Source organism: Cnephaeus nilssonii (assembly GCF_951640355.1).
Source record: "Cnephaeus nilssonii genome assembly, chromosome: 4".
Taxonomy (NCBI): Eukaryota; Metazoa; Chordata; class Mammalia; order Chiroptera; family Vespertilionidae; genus Cnephaeus; species Cnephaeus nilssonii.
The window spans coordinates 38554618-38566925 of NC_137075.1; positions in this window are offsets into that span (position 1 = coordinate 38554618).

The window sequence follows — 12308 nt, forward strand, 5'->3', positions numbered from 1 at the left end:
CGGATGGACAAGGCCAGTTAGAGTGTGGAGGCCCTGTTCAGAGTATGCCGGGTGTTCAAGGCCACTCTGAGTGTGGGACTCCTAATCAAAGTGTTCAAGGTTGAGTTGCTATATGCAAGTGCACAGCAAGACCACAGCTATCACACTGTACACTGCACAAACATGCCCTTCTATAACCCCAAATAGTGAGGTCACTATTTTGGAAAAAAGCCCATTTTGTCTAAGTAGTATAAAGTTGTTACTGACCAGCCAGTACGGCGCTGTATTATGGGAAAGATGTATTACTGACCAGCAGGCTACTGCTGTAGGTACAGAGGCTACTGCTGCTGTGTGGGAAAGATGTATCGTTACCTAGCCAGTGTATAGCTACAGTATGGGACTGTACTTTGATGAACTGTTTTGTCTAGTGGTTCCGTGTTAGCAATGGCTACATGGCCACTGGCTTCTACAATAAAGACTCTCTTATATACCCACAACTTCCCATGGCTCCTCCATCAAATACCTGGTATCCTAGGAGGTCAAGTCCTTAGCAGAGGGACTCGAACCGGACAGTTGGCTAAGTGGGGCAGGATAAAAGAACTGAGTTCCAACAATTGGTGCAGTTGAACAGGATAAAGGACCTAGGGTTCGAGGAGAAAGTACTCCAACAATGGTGCAGCGAACAGAGGATAAAGGAGAACTGTGTTCCCAATACCTTCTTATTCTTACAAGTCTTGCAGGTCTCTGTTTAAGCACCCCTCTCTCAGAGGCTTCCCCAACATAGAGCTTAGAGACTCTTAGTGTGTGTTCTGATGACTCTGTCACAGCACTGATCAGGGGTCATTGTTATTACATATCTAATTGCCAGTTTCCTCATAAACTGTGAGCTCAACAAAGTCAGATACTTGTTTTTGTCTTGTCCAGCATTGTTTCCTCAATGCTACCCCAATGATCATTAAATATGTATTGAGCATTGAATGAACTGAGAATATAAGGGTATGTATGTAGGGTGCCCCTCACTTAGAGGGACCAAAGGCTGGGTCCAGAACTGTTATTAGTTCACATGAACTCCAGAGGCTAGAATAACTAACTTTATCAAATATCAATCGTATTTAAATTATGGTGCCAAGAATCCTGAGATGAGGATCAGGACTACAAGGTTCTCCCAAATGTGTGACCTTTGGCCAGTTGCTTAATCTCTCAGAGTTTTTCTGAGTAGCAAAGGGAAGCATAGGCAAGAACTCTGAAAACAGCACAAATATGCATACATAGTCATGGAGACACAGGAGAGATGGGGTCATCTCTAAAGGACTGTGGTTGGGACGAAGGGGCCACATTCTGGTTCCCATTTTTCCCACCTCTAGCCATATGTTTGGTTGAATCAGCGCAGTAAGTACAGTGGAGACCTCATCACCCCCCACTCACCACCGCCATTATCTGGTTGATTAATACAGTTTGTGTGTTATTGCAAGGGGAAGGGGAGGAAGAGAGAGAACAAAGTGGCAGGCAGACTTTGCTGTTGCAAGAATGTGGTGGATCTGTCAAAAACACTTTCCAGATTCCTCATTCTCTAGGGTATAATTTTTCTGTTGGTATTTTGAGATCTCAAAATTAAATACCTGTACCAGAACTGCAATCTCCAAGGTGACAGTGCTGGAAACCTCCCTTGGCCTCTTAGCATGAGAAGTTTTAAATAATAGTCACCTTAATGAAGTACCATATGGACAACATTTTAGGACAGGCAGTCAAATAGTGGTAAGAAAGAAAAAAATCAACTACAAAAACAAGCAAAAGTGTTTCACAATATAGCAAATCATCGCGTGTATGCCTTAAATGTATACAATGTTATATGTCAATTATGTTTCAATAAAGCTGGGGAGTAGAAGTAGGATTGCAGATTTAGCAAATAAAAATATTTAGGACATATCTATCAGAAAAAAATTATTCCTTGTTTATCTGAAATTCACATGTAACTTGGGTGTCATATATTTTATCAGAAAACCTTTAATGGAAGACCTCTCTTTTTCCTACTCTGTTCTAATTATTCCATTGTGAAAAAATAAAATGTTCTATAGAAATATTTATTCTGTAGTATCATTACTTAAATGAGTTGATTATCATTTAATGTCTTTAAAATTACACTCCCCTTCAAAAATAGCCATTGTTTTCCACTTTTTGTATAGATTAGGATTTAATGTACCTTGTAAATTATTTTATGTATTTTTGGGCTCTTCTATGCTTTAACCTTAAATCCATAAGGAATTTTATCATTATGTTCCTTTTATTGTATTATAGTTCAATACCATGAGTTACAACGTATTATTTGAAGACAAAAGAAATCACCACTTTTCACAGTGGGGAATCTTGGGCACTGCATTTCAGTTATTCTGCTTAGCACTCAGTGGGATTGTTTTTATATTATACTAGAAGCCCAATGCATGAAGATTCGTGCAAGAATGGGCCTTCCTTTCCCTGGCTGCCAGCACCGCCTTTCCGCTCTGGCTTCGCCTTCCCACGCTGCCCAGAGGCCCTGAGCAGCAGGGGCGGTGAAGAACACCTGTGTCGTTGCCATGGTGACGACGCAAGCATCCCGCCCAACCCGCGACCGCTTGATGCCTGCGCATGCAAATTAATCCACCATGTTTGTTGGGTTAATTTGCATATTCACGTTTGATTGGCTGGTGGGTGTTGTGACGGTATGGTCAATTTGCATCTTTCTCTTTTATTAGTGCAGATTGCTTTTTATTGAAATTTCAAATGTATATAAAAGTACAAGGAATATTATTACGAACCTCCATGTATCATTAGTCAGCATTAACAGTTATCATCTCATGGCCAAAATTGTGTTATCTATACCTCTACCCATTCCTTCTCCCTACTACCACCTCGCTTATTTTAGAGTAAATCTCAGACATCAAGTCATTTCATTGGTCAAGTTCAGTATATGTCGCTGAAAGATAAAGATCTTTTAAAAATATTCACAATACTATAATCCCACCTAAAAATCAACAGCATGTCTTTAATTTTATTAGATAATCTAATGAAGGTTAAAATTTCCCTGATCATGTCAATTTTTTATATCCTGTTTTTAAAGTCTCCTTATTGTAATTTATTAAATAGGTTTCTCCCTCCCTCCCCCGTCTCTCCCTTTATAAGCTATTTATTGTAGAAACTGGGTTGTCCAGTTGAGTTTTCTACACTCTGGATTTTACTAGTAAAAATTGTATCCTCAAGGTATCATTTAACATGACTCTCTGTTCCTATATTTCTTATAGTTGGATCTAGAGATTTAGCCCAATTCAGGTTCTTTTTTTTTTTTTTTACAAGAATACCCTATAGGTGGTGGGTGTGTTTCCATCAGGAGATATGTAATATCCATTTGTCTCTCTTTTTGTGCTATCAGCAGTCCTTGAGGATCATTGCCTAGATCCATTATTTGATCAGACATTTGTGAAATAGTGTTAGTCTTACTATATCATTCTTTTTCTGTTTATTTTTGAGAGGACTCTCCCTCATCAACTATTTTGTTATCCTGAAGTGTATTTCCTGTGGGAAAGTACCACTGGCCAGTTCCCTGGGAAACAGACTCTGGGACAGACATCACAGGTCTGAAAGGAGGGGAGCTCTCGGGAACATCGCTTGTAAGAGCGCGAGGGAAGCAAGGCCTGGGCGAGGGAGCGTTGGGCTGCTTAGTGGTTGACTACCTTAATTAAAAAATACACTTAATTAAAAAATGTACTGAAGAGTTTAATTTTAATTGCATCTCATCCATACAAATGTCCAATTCTACATTTACTTAGGAGCTACAACGTGCCAAGGACTGCTGCTGGCCTTCGTGCTCAAATTCTGATCCTTGGCTAGATAGTGTGACCCATTATGGACAGTAACAAGGAGGGTCTGATTTCAAAGCTATTCCTTTTTCTTATTGGACTGATGGGTATTGTAGAAGGTCAAAGAAGACATACATGGACTGCCAAGCTCAAGATATGATTCCTGCATTGTCAGAACAGAGTGTGTAGAATATTCGTAATTTAATCTCCTATGAGAAGGCAGGCTACAGGACAAGAGGGTGGCCTCCTTGGTACTGGCAAATACAGCTCTGGGACAAAGGAGAGCATTGAAGGAAACGCCGCCTGGGTCAGAAGGTTCCTCAGCTGTTTTCATTCCATCAAATGATAGAACAAGTGCACATGTACTAATGCTGAAGCCAGAACACCTTGAAAAGAATTTCCTGGAAGAGTGAGAATCTTAATGTGGAAGATAGTTTAATAGCTTTCTCTAGAATTTGGAAAGGTTCACATCTACACGGGCCATAGATTCTTATCCAGGCGATAGGTTCAATAGCTAATAGCTTCTCTCGGTACTTTCCAGCCCCAGGAGTCAGTAATTTAGTGTACTTAAGGAGCGATCTCCCTGACATTTTTGCATTGAATATCAGAATAAATAGGTAATAGCATATCTATATAACTTGCTAACATGTCATTTAGGCTGCCTGAGGGCTGCCGTAAATTGCTCTGCTACCTTTTTAAGTGAATATACAAATGCTAAGCATCAGCGATAAGATCATCCTGTATTTTATTTTATGATTATTCTTCCCCTCTGGTGCTGAGAAATGAATTGCTTATGAGAGGGAAGGGAGGATTGGCTTAATAACTTGTAATCAGATATGCCACACAGCAAATGGGAAGTTCCCGTCTCCCTAGTTTAGCCATTTTTTAATCCCATGGAGAACAATTGAATCTCATAATATGGGAAAGGGCAGTGGTAACCTTTAACTGCAAAATGCCTACAAGGATTAGGTGCAAGTGAGAATGAAACAATGGAATAAACTTGTGATTGTTGACTATCTTGCCATTCTTTCTAAAGATCTTACCAAGAGACAGCTAATAATGATATCAACACAAAGCTTACTGTTCTAAACACTTTATTACTAATAACTTAATGCTTACAACTCCGTTTTATGCATGAGGGTGCTGAAACACGAGGGTTAAATGATTAGCCCAGGGTCACACACGGAGTCCCAGATAGTATGCTAAACTGCCTCTAATGAAATACTGATTTCCTGACTGTTTTGGGGTTTGTTCAATACTGTGTTTCCCGGGAAGACTAAATCAGTTTTTGAGAAAACATGGCCTTCAGTCCAATTTCACATTAGGAAGAATCTTTGGCTCAATCCTTCAGTCTCTAAAAGTCCCTCAGAGCCCTTACTTGGATAATTAGTTGCGAACAATATCAATTATATCTAAGTGGGCAAATTTAATTACTACAGAAGACCAATTGATTTTTTAAATTATCATTGATTGCTCAGTGGTTATCTCCGCGTAAAGATTGGTACATTCTGAATCTTTAATTTAATTAGTTTATTAAGTAGTCCAAAGGTTGACACCAAAGTAAGAGGTGAATGTTCTCCCTGCTCCCTTTTCTTCTCAGTGAAGGATAAACACCGTGGAAGCCTGAGACAAACAATTACTATTAAATTATGTGCAGGTTTCTGGGAGACTTTTTTTTTTTAAATTGATTTCAGAGAGATGAAGGGAGAGGGAGAGAAAGATAGAGACATCAATGATGAGAGAGAATCATCAATTGGCTGCCTCCTGCACGCCCCCTACTGGGGATGGAGCCTGAAATCTGGACATGTGCCCTGACCAGGGATCAAACTGTGACCTCTTGGTTCATAGGCCGATGCTCAACTACTGAGCCACACTGGCCGGGTATCGAGACATCCTTTTTTTTGGTTTGTTTTAGCAGATTTATTAGAGGCAGAAATACTTTGTTTCCCTAGTGGTGAGAATAGAACATGCCATATTTTCTGGGGTACCAGTGTGCTGATATTTTAAATCCTTAAATCAAACTCACAATGCAGCCAGTTAAGACCCTAAAGATTATTGGAAATTGATGAGGTTTTAGAAGTGGATTCTACTCTTTAATCTATCCTACCCCTCTACCTCTTCTTTCCTCAATACCAACTGGTTGAATGATTTGGATTTCTTTGTCTTCATTTTCTCATCTTTAAAATGAAGAGAATCATATTTGTCTTATCTAGCACACAATCATATTTGTCTAAATTATGCCACTGCATTTAAAAATATTAAATGTATGTAATTTCAAGTATCATTAATATTTAGATAATCATGATATTTGCATTATTTTGCTGTAAAAAATATTGTCTGACACTATATAAATTATCTATTGCTACATAAGAAGTTACTCCAACACTTACTGGCTTAAAACAACCACTTATATTTCTCATAAGCTTACAAATCAGCCCGGTGGGTCCTGCTGGTCAGGGCCTGGTCAGTGTTCGGTTGAGCTGGATTATGCATCTGTCGCCAGCTGGTGGGTCAGCTGTGGCTGGCTGGTGTAGGATGGCCACAGCTGGGATGATCTAGCTCTTTCACATGGTCTCTTATTCTTCAGCAGGTGGGCCAGAGTGGGTCTCCTGGCAAAGGTAGAGGACATGAGTGCAAATAAGTGCACATGCTGCCTCTCAAGGCCTCGGCTAGGTGTGGCACCCCCTCATATCCACCGCAATCTAGAGACCAACACAAGTTGCATAACAGACTGGTTCAAAGGATGGGAGTGTGGAACAAATAAATGCCACATCCCGGTTGGAGGAGATGTATAGATGTGGAGTAAGGAGGGGGAAAAACAGAAGCCATTTCTGCAATAGATCGATAACATTGAATTACTTACATTCAATTAAAACCCTTGATTGTTTTTATCTATTTCACTGTGGCAGTGATTTTTGACATTTTCAATTTTTATGTCACTGTGTTATATAACTTTTTATATAAGGGCACTATTTTTACCCATGACTTGCTGCCTATATATAAGCCTAAAGTAAGATATTTGAATATGTTTGCAATTATTATGACCAACTTTTACCTGGACAGTTTACCAGCTATATTCTTATTTATTAACTCTTGTTTGCTATATTAGCAAAGAAAAGAAAACAAGCAAGTGATTTAGAATAATTGTCGGATTCTGAGGGCCAAAGCTTTGCACTACTGGATTCTCGGTTGCACTGAAATCATTCTACACTTCATTACTGGCTTTATAAGCAGTCAGAGTAAAAGAAGAATTGAGACAATATACATAGAAAATCCAGGTCTCTAGCCCTGACCTTAAAAAAGAAGACAGGGTTTTGGCTTTGTTTTATTTTGCACTAGAATGAGCCCAACTGGATGTCTACATTGATTAAATTCCCTGAATGTGTGTTAAATTCTTGATTTCACTTGGATTTAGGCATTTGGTTGTAGGATGCCAAACATCTGGATGTTTTTTTCTCAACAGTGCCACATATACATCTGTGTAGAGCAATGTTCTGGTTTTGGCATTTAGTTAGCATCCTTATATATGCTCTTCAACCAGAGGCAACACACCACTGGGGTAATTCCAGAAATTTGGGTCAAAAGATGTATTTCTGATTAAGTATAATTTTATCAACAGTAAATATAACTTATCTGAATCACACATAGGCACTTGGCAATATCTTGAAGATTCTAACATTCCCTTTCTCTATGTTGGCATTGTGTTCAGGAGCATTTAAAATATATTGCCACAACATTTTCTAAATGACTATTGTAATTTAATGTTATATTTGGCAACACAACCTAAAATGCAGTAGCTAATAATGCAAGCTCATTTATTTGCATACTATTGTTAACCATTTTCAGGGAGTACTTACCAAATGTGTCAAGTTGTTAAGATCTATTTAATGACTTAATGGATGAGATACATTGTTCTTAAATTCAATTATACCCTTTGCACCTCTGGAATTAAGGTCATGTCAGCATTTCTATTATATAAGTGCCTGGATTTGGCAGTTTTTAACTGAGCTATAAAAATTGGCTTCCAAATCAAATTCACTGCCTGGGGGAATTTCTCCACCCCCCCGCCCCCCAATTTAGTGTATATAATTTTATGGTCCATCTCCTGCTTTCTAAAATAATCTTTTAGAAAAAATTCCATTATGGTCCTCATGTGGCAGAAGGAAAACTTTAATTTCCTGTTTGCTTCATAAGACTCGTGTTTTCTTTTCTGATGAGTAACAGTCATCTCTCAGACAATCTGTCTTTTAATACACTATTACTTATTGCTTGTGTGACCTCAGGTTGTCACTTAGCTACTTTGTGCCTCAATTTACTCATCTGTAAAATAGACTATTAATAGTACGTACCTTATAGAGTCGTAGTGAGTATTAAATGAGATAATAGACATATATGTTTCAGACAATACATATTAATTACTCAACAAAGGTTAGCTTTTTTTTTTTTTAATCCTCACCTGAGGATATTTTTCCATTGATTTTTAGAATGAGTGGAAGAGAGAGGGAAAGACAGAGAGAAATATTGATGTGAGAGAAACACATCGATTGGTTGCCTCTTGCACATGCCCTGACCAGGGCCTGGGCCAGGGAGGAGCCTGCAACCGAGATATGTGCCCTTGACTGGAATCGAACCCAGGACCCTTTGGTCTGCAGGCTGATGCTCTATCCACTGAGCAAAACTGGTGAGGGCTAGCTTTAATTATTATTATATAAGAGATTTAATATGAGTTCATTCAACATTAGGAAACATCTAAACAGAACAGGCTGCTAAGGTGAGATTTGGCATTTACTGAGAGGTATGGAAGATGCTATGGCTGTGAGCTAATTATCACCCTGATGTCAATAGTTTTATTATTTTAGAAATTATTATTTTTTATCCCTAGATTTGCTTATGAAGAGAACAAAATTGTATCGGTGGGTTATTGGCCCTGTAGTTTTAAAACATGACCTATGGTTTGCTAATGAGACACTCTAGGCAACTCTATACAGCAGCATATCAGTTATAAGAAGGTGGACATTATTTTCTGGGTGCAGGAAAAAAGCACCCCTTTACTGGCTTTTAAAAAAGTTCACTGATGTATTTGATGCTGTATTGACCAAGTGCCCATTTGTTCCTGAATAAATGGCAGAGAAATTCTCCTCCAAAAATTTGAAAGAGGAAGATTCACTGACAGAAAAAGCTGTTTTCTCTGTTTGTACTCACAGCACAATCACTGGTTCCTTAGTTGTCACAGCTTTCTGGGCTGAGGACAGGGCACTGTGTGAGGGACCCACATAGGGCATTACAGGGGGGCAACTGCATGGGACTCCGTTCAGACACCTCAGCAATGATGTGCCACACTGCAAAAAAAACCCCAAAATAAAATAATGGCGTGGGATCCAAAAGTCCTTGGAAAGATTTTAATCAATATTTTTTAGAAACTTTCATTTTAATCTATTCTATTTAAACACTGAACACTGTGATTCCCAATTCAATAAATTGACTGCGTTTCCTCCTCTATAACAGTTGGAGGAAATCCAACTGTTCTGTTGGATCTGATTCAGAATGAATTTGATGTTTTTCTCTTTGACATAATACAGATGACATTCATAGAACTACGATCTGTTGTTTTTATGCTGCCATTGATCAAAGTCCTAGAGCTGGACCGTCCCGTAGAACTTACTCCTATAAGTGAATACTGTTCACAGGAACTTCCTCTTTGTCTTTTTAAAGGAAAGGTCCATAGTCTCTGATGAGGGAAAATCTAAACCAGGGAAAATGCTCTTGTTTAGTATCCTTGCCGGGCAGACACATCAAAAGTAAAGGAATCTAATGGGGTAGAGGGGACCCAAAGTAAAACTTTAGAAAAGAAAAAAAAATCTAAGTATAGTTTAAAATAATCTGAGCTCTAGCCAGTTTGGCTCAGAGGATAGAGCATCAGCCTGCAGACTGAAGGGTCCCGGGTTTGATTCTGGTCAAGAGCACTGCTGGGGTTGCAGGCTTGATCCCCAGTAAGGGGCATGCAGGAGGCAGCCAATCAATGATTCTCATTATTGATGTTTCTATCTCTCCCTTTCCCTTCCTCTCTGAAATCAATAAATATATTTAAAAAAATAAAATAAAATAAAATAAAAATAAAACATAACCTGAAATATTTATTAGCAAAGAGCAAGCAAAGTAGATGTCATTCAGGATTCTAGACAATAGACCATTTATGACTTGATTTACCACCAAAAAGAAAGCTAGAGATATATCAAATTCCTATTAATGTTTTAAAAAATAATAAATACACAGCATAATGGATCAGGAACCTCAAAGCTAGTATGATTTCTAAATAAATGAGAAGTTTATCAATTGACTAGAAACCATCAATATCAACTGTACAATGAAGATTACATTGTTTAGTGACCCCTGTTACATCAATACCAGTAAGAGATTAAGACAGGTGATGATACAGTCTCTTAGAAAGTCATTACTGCCATTCTAGAAATTCTATGTAACAAGTTAACTGGAGAAGTGGCCAGCATAAGTAATTGGCTTTTTCCCCCCTAAAAATTCTACTGTAAGGAAAGTTTGACTGGAAAGGAAAATGCAGTAGTTAAAATAGAATTGTGCACAGGGAGATGGAGATACATGCCTTAAATGAAAGAGATGTTCAGATGACTGCTCAAGGTCCCCACAGATAATGTTCATATGAGGGGCGCCCCCCCCCCTTGTGCTGGGCACCCTGATACTGCCAGGGCAGTGGTAAATTAATCAAGGAGCTTCAAAGTTAAGCTGAATGTTCCTTGATCAACAATGAATCATTGTCAGTCCACTCAGTGGCAGCTACAGTGAACATGATAGTTTGGTGAATTTAAAGAGAATGCAGACTTTACAAGAGAATGAAGAACTGGCTATGGAATCTAAACATTCAGATTCTGTGTGGTTCCATATTAATTGAAGAAAACATCTAATTGTAATGCAAGAGACAAAAGTAAAATATGTACATAAGCCTTCTTATCCCCTTTCTTACAAAAACCTTTCCATCTGTTTAGTTTCAATTCAGATGATTCTATTTCTGTGTAGCTGTCTCTTACTCATAGAGGCAAAAATAATACTTTGGTGACTCCAGACTATGTACATATACTTCTAGTATCACACCTATTTCGTTGCATTCTAATAATTGTGTATGTGTTAGTTTCTCTAATAATATGCTGGGGGTTCATTGGGACTGCCTTTTATTTACTTTTGCAGCACTGGGTACATAGCAAGTCTATAACAATATGTATTAAATGCATGTGTTAGCCAATATATGAGAACAAGAAATGTTCATGATTTCTATGGTGCATTTAATTCCAAAGATAAATGGGTTGACAGGCAAAATAAATCTCATGACTAGATTTCTGTTTACCAAAAACACCTGCTTGTCAGAATAAATTATTTGGGGATCATCCAAAGACAAAACTCTAAGAGGTCTTGAAAAGTTGGAGAAATCATTTATTACAACTCAAGGTGATACTGAATAGAAATTAGATTCAATAACAACTTTTTTAATCTTTGACCAGATCTTGTGTCCAAAAATAAGCAAAGAAAACTTGGGGAATGAGGGGGGAAATATACATTTTAAAAATCTACTTTTATGTTAATATTTAATTTGGAAATATGTAACTTTTCTCTTTGTAGCTTGATGGGATAAGAAGTAGTGAAGAGGGTAATGTGACTCTAAGTAGCTTTAAGTTCCCTCAGTTCTCTTGCCTACAACCAACCCTGCCTGGCCACATTGGTAACTCGTAATGTCACATGCTTCCCCTTTTAGGACGATAAATATGTTAATTTAAAAAATTTAATCAATATCTGAAAGGAAAAAAAAAACCTCAAAATAAAGAGTCAAACATTGGGTATTATTTGTTATTAATATTAGCAAAATTACTATTTTATTAAACTTTACCTAAAACTGTTACAAAAACTTGTTTTTCTATGTTAAATATAATTTAATATTTTTGCCCTTGTCAGTTTATATATGAAACATTTGACTTGTCAAGTAAAAACCCTTGATGGCTTTGCCAGCACGAGAGCTCACTGCGTCTTGGCAGCACGTTTCATAGGGGACAGTTCGAGCAGGAAGCGGGGCCCTTGCTTCTGCTCTTTGCCGCTATGTCATCTTAGGCAGTTATTCCACCTTAGTCTCCGAGTTCTCATATGCAAAATGAGGATAATTAACTATCTCACTAGGCTGTTACATCATTTAAATTACATGTATAAAAGTACTTGTAAAGTGCCATGTAAATGTTAGTTATGATTATGGCTTCATTGACATGACATCAGGAAAACTTCATGGACTATGAGGAGCATGTTCCTTTTTCCAAAAGTGCTCCTGGCAACACAGTACTGAGGATTTTTTTCATTTCCTTCCTTGTCTCCCCACCTCCCAATTTTTTTTTATTGTAGTAAAATACACATAACATAAAATTTACTATTTTGACCATTTTAAGTGTACAGTCCAGTGGTTTGAAGTATATTCATACTGTTGCGAATCAT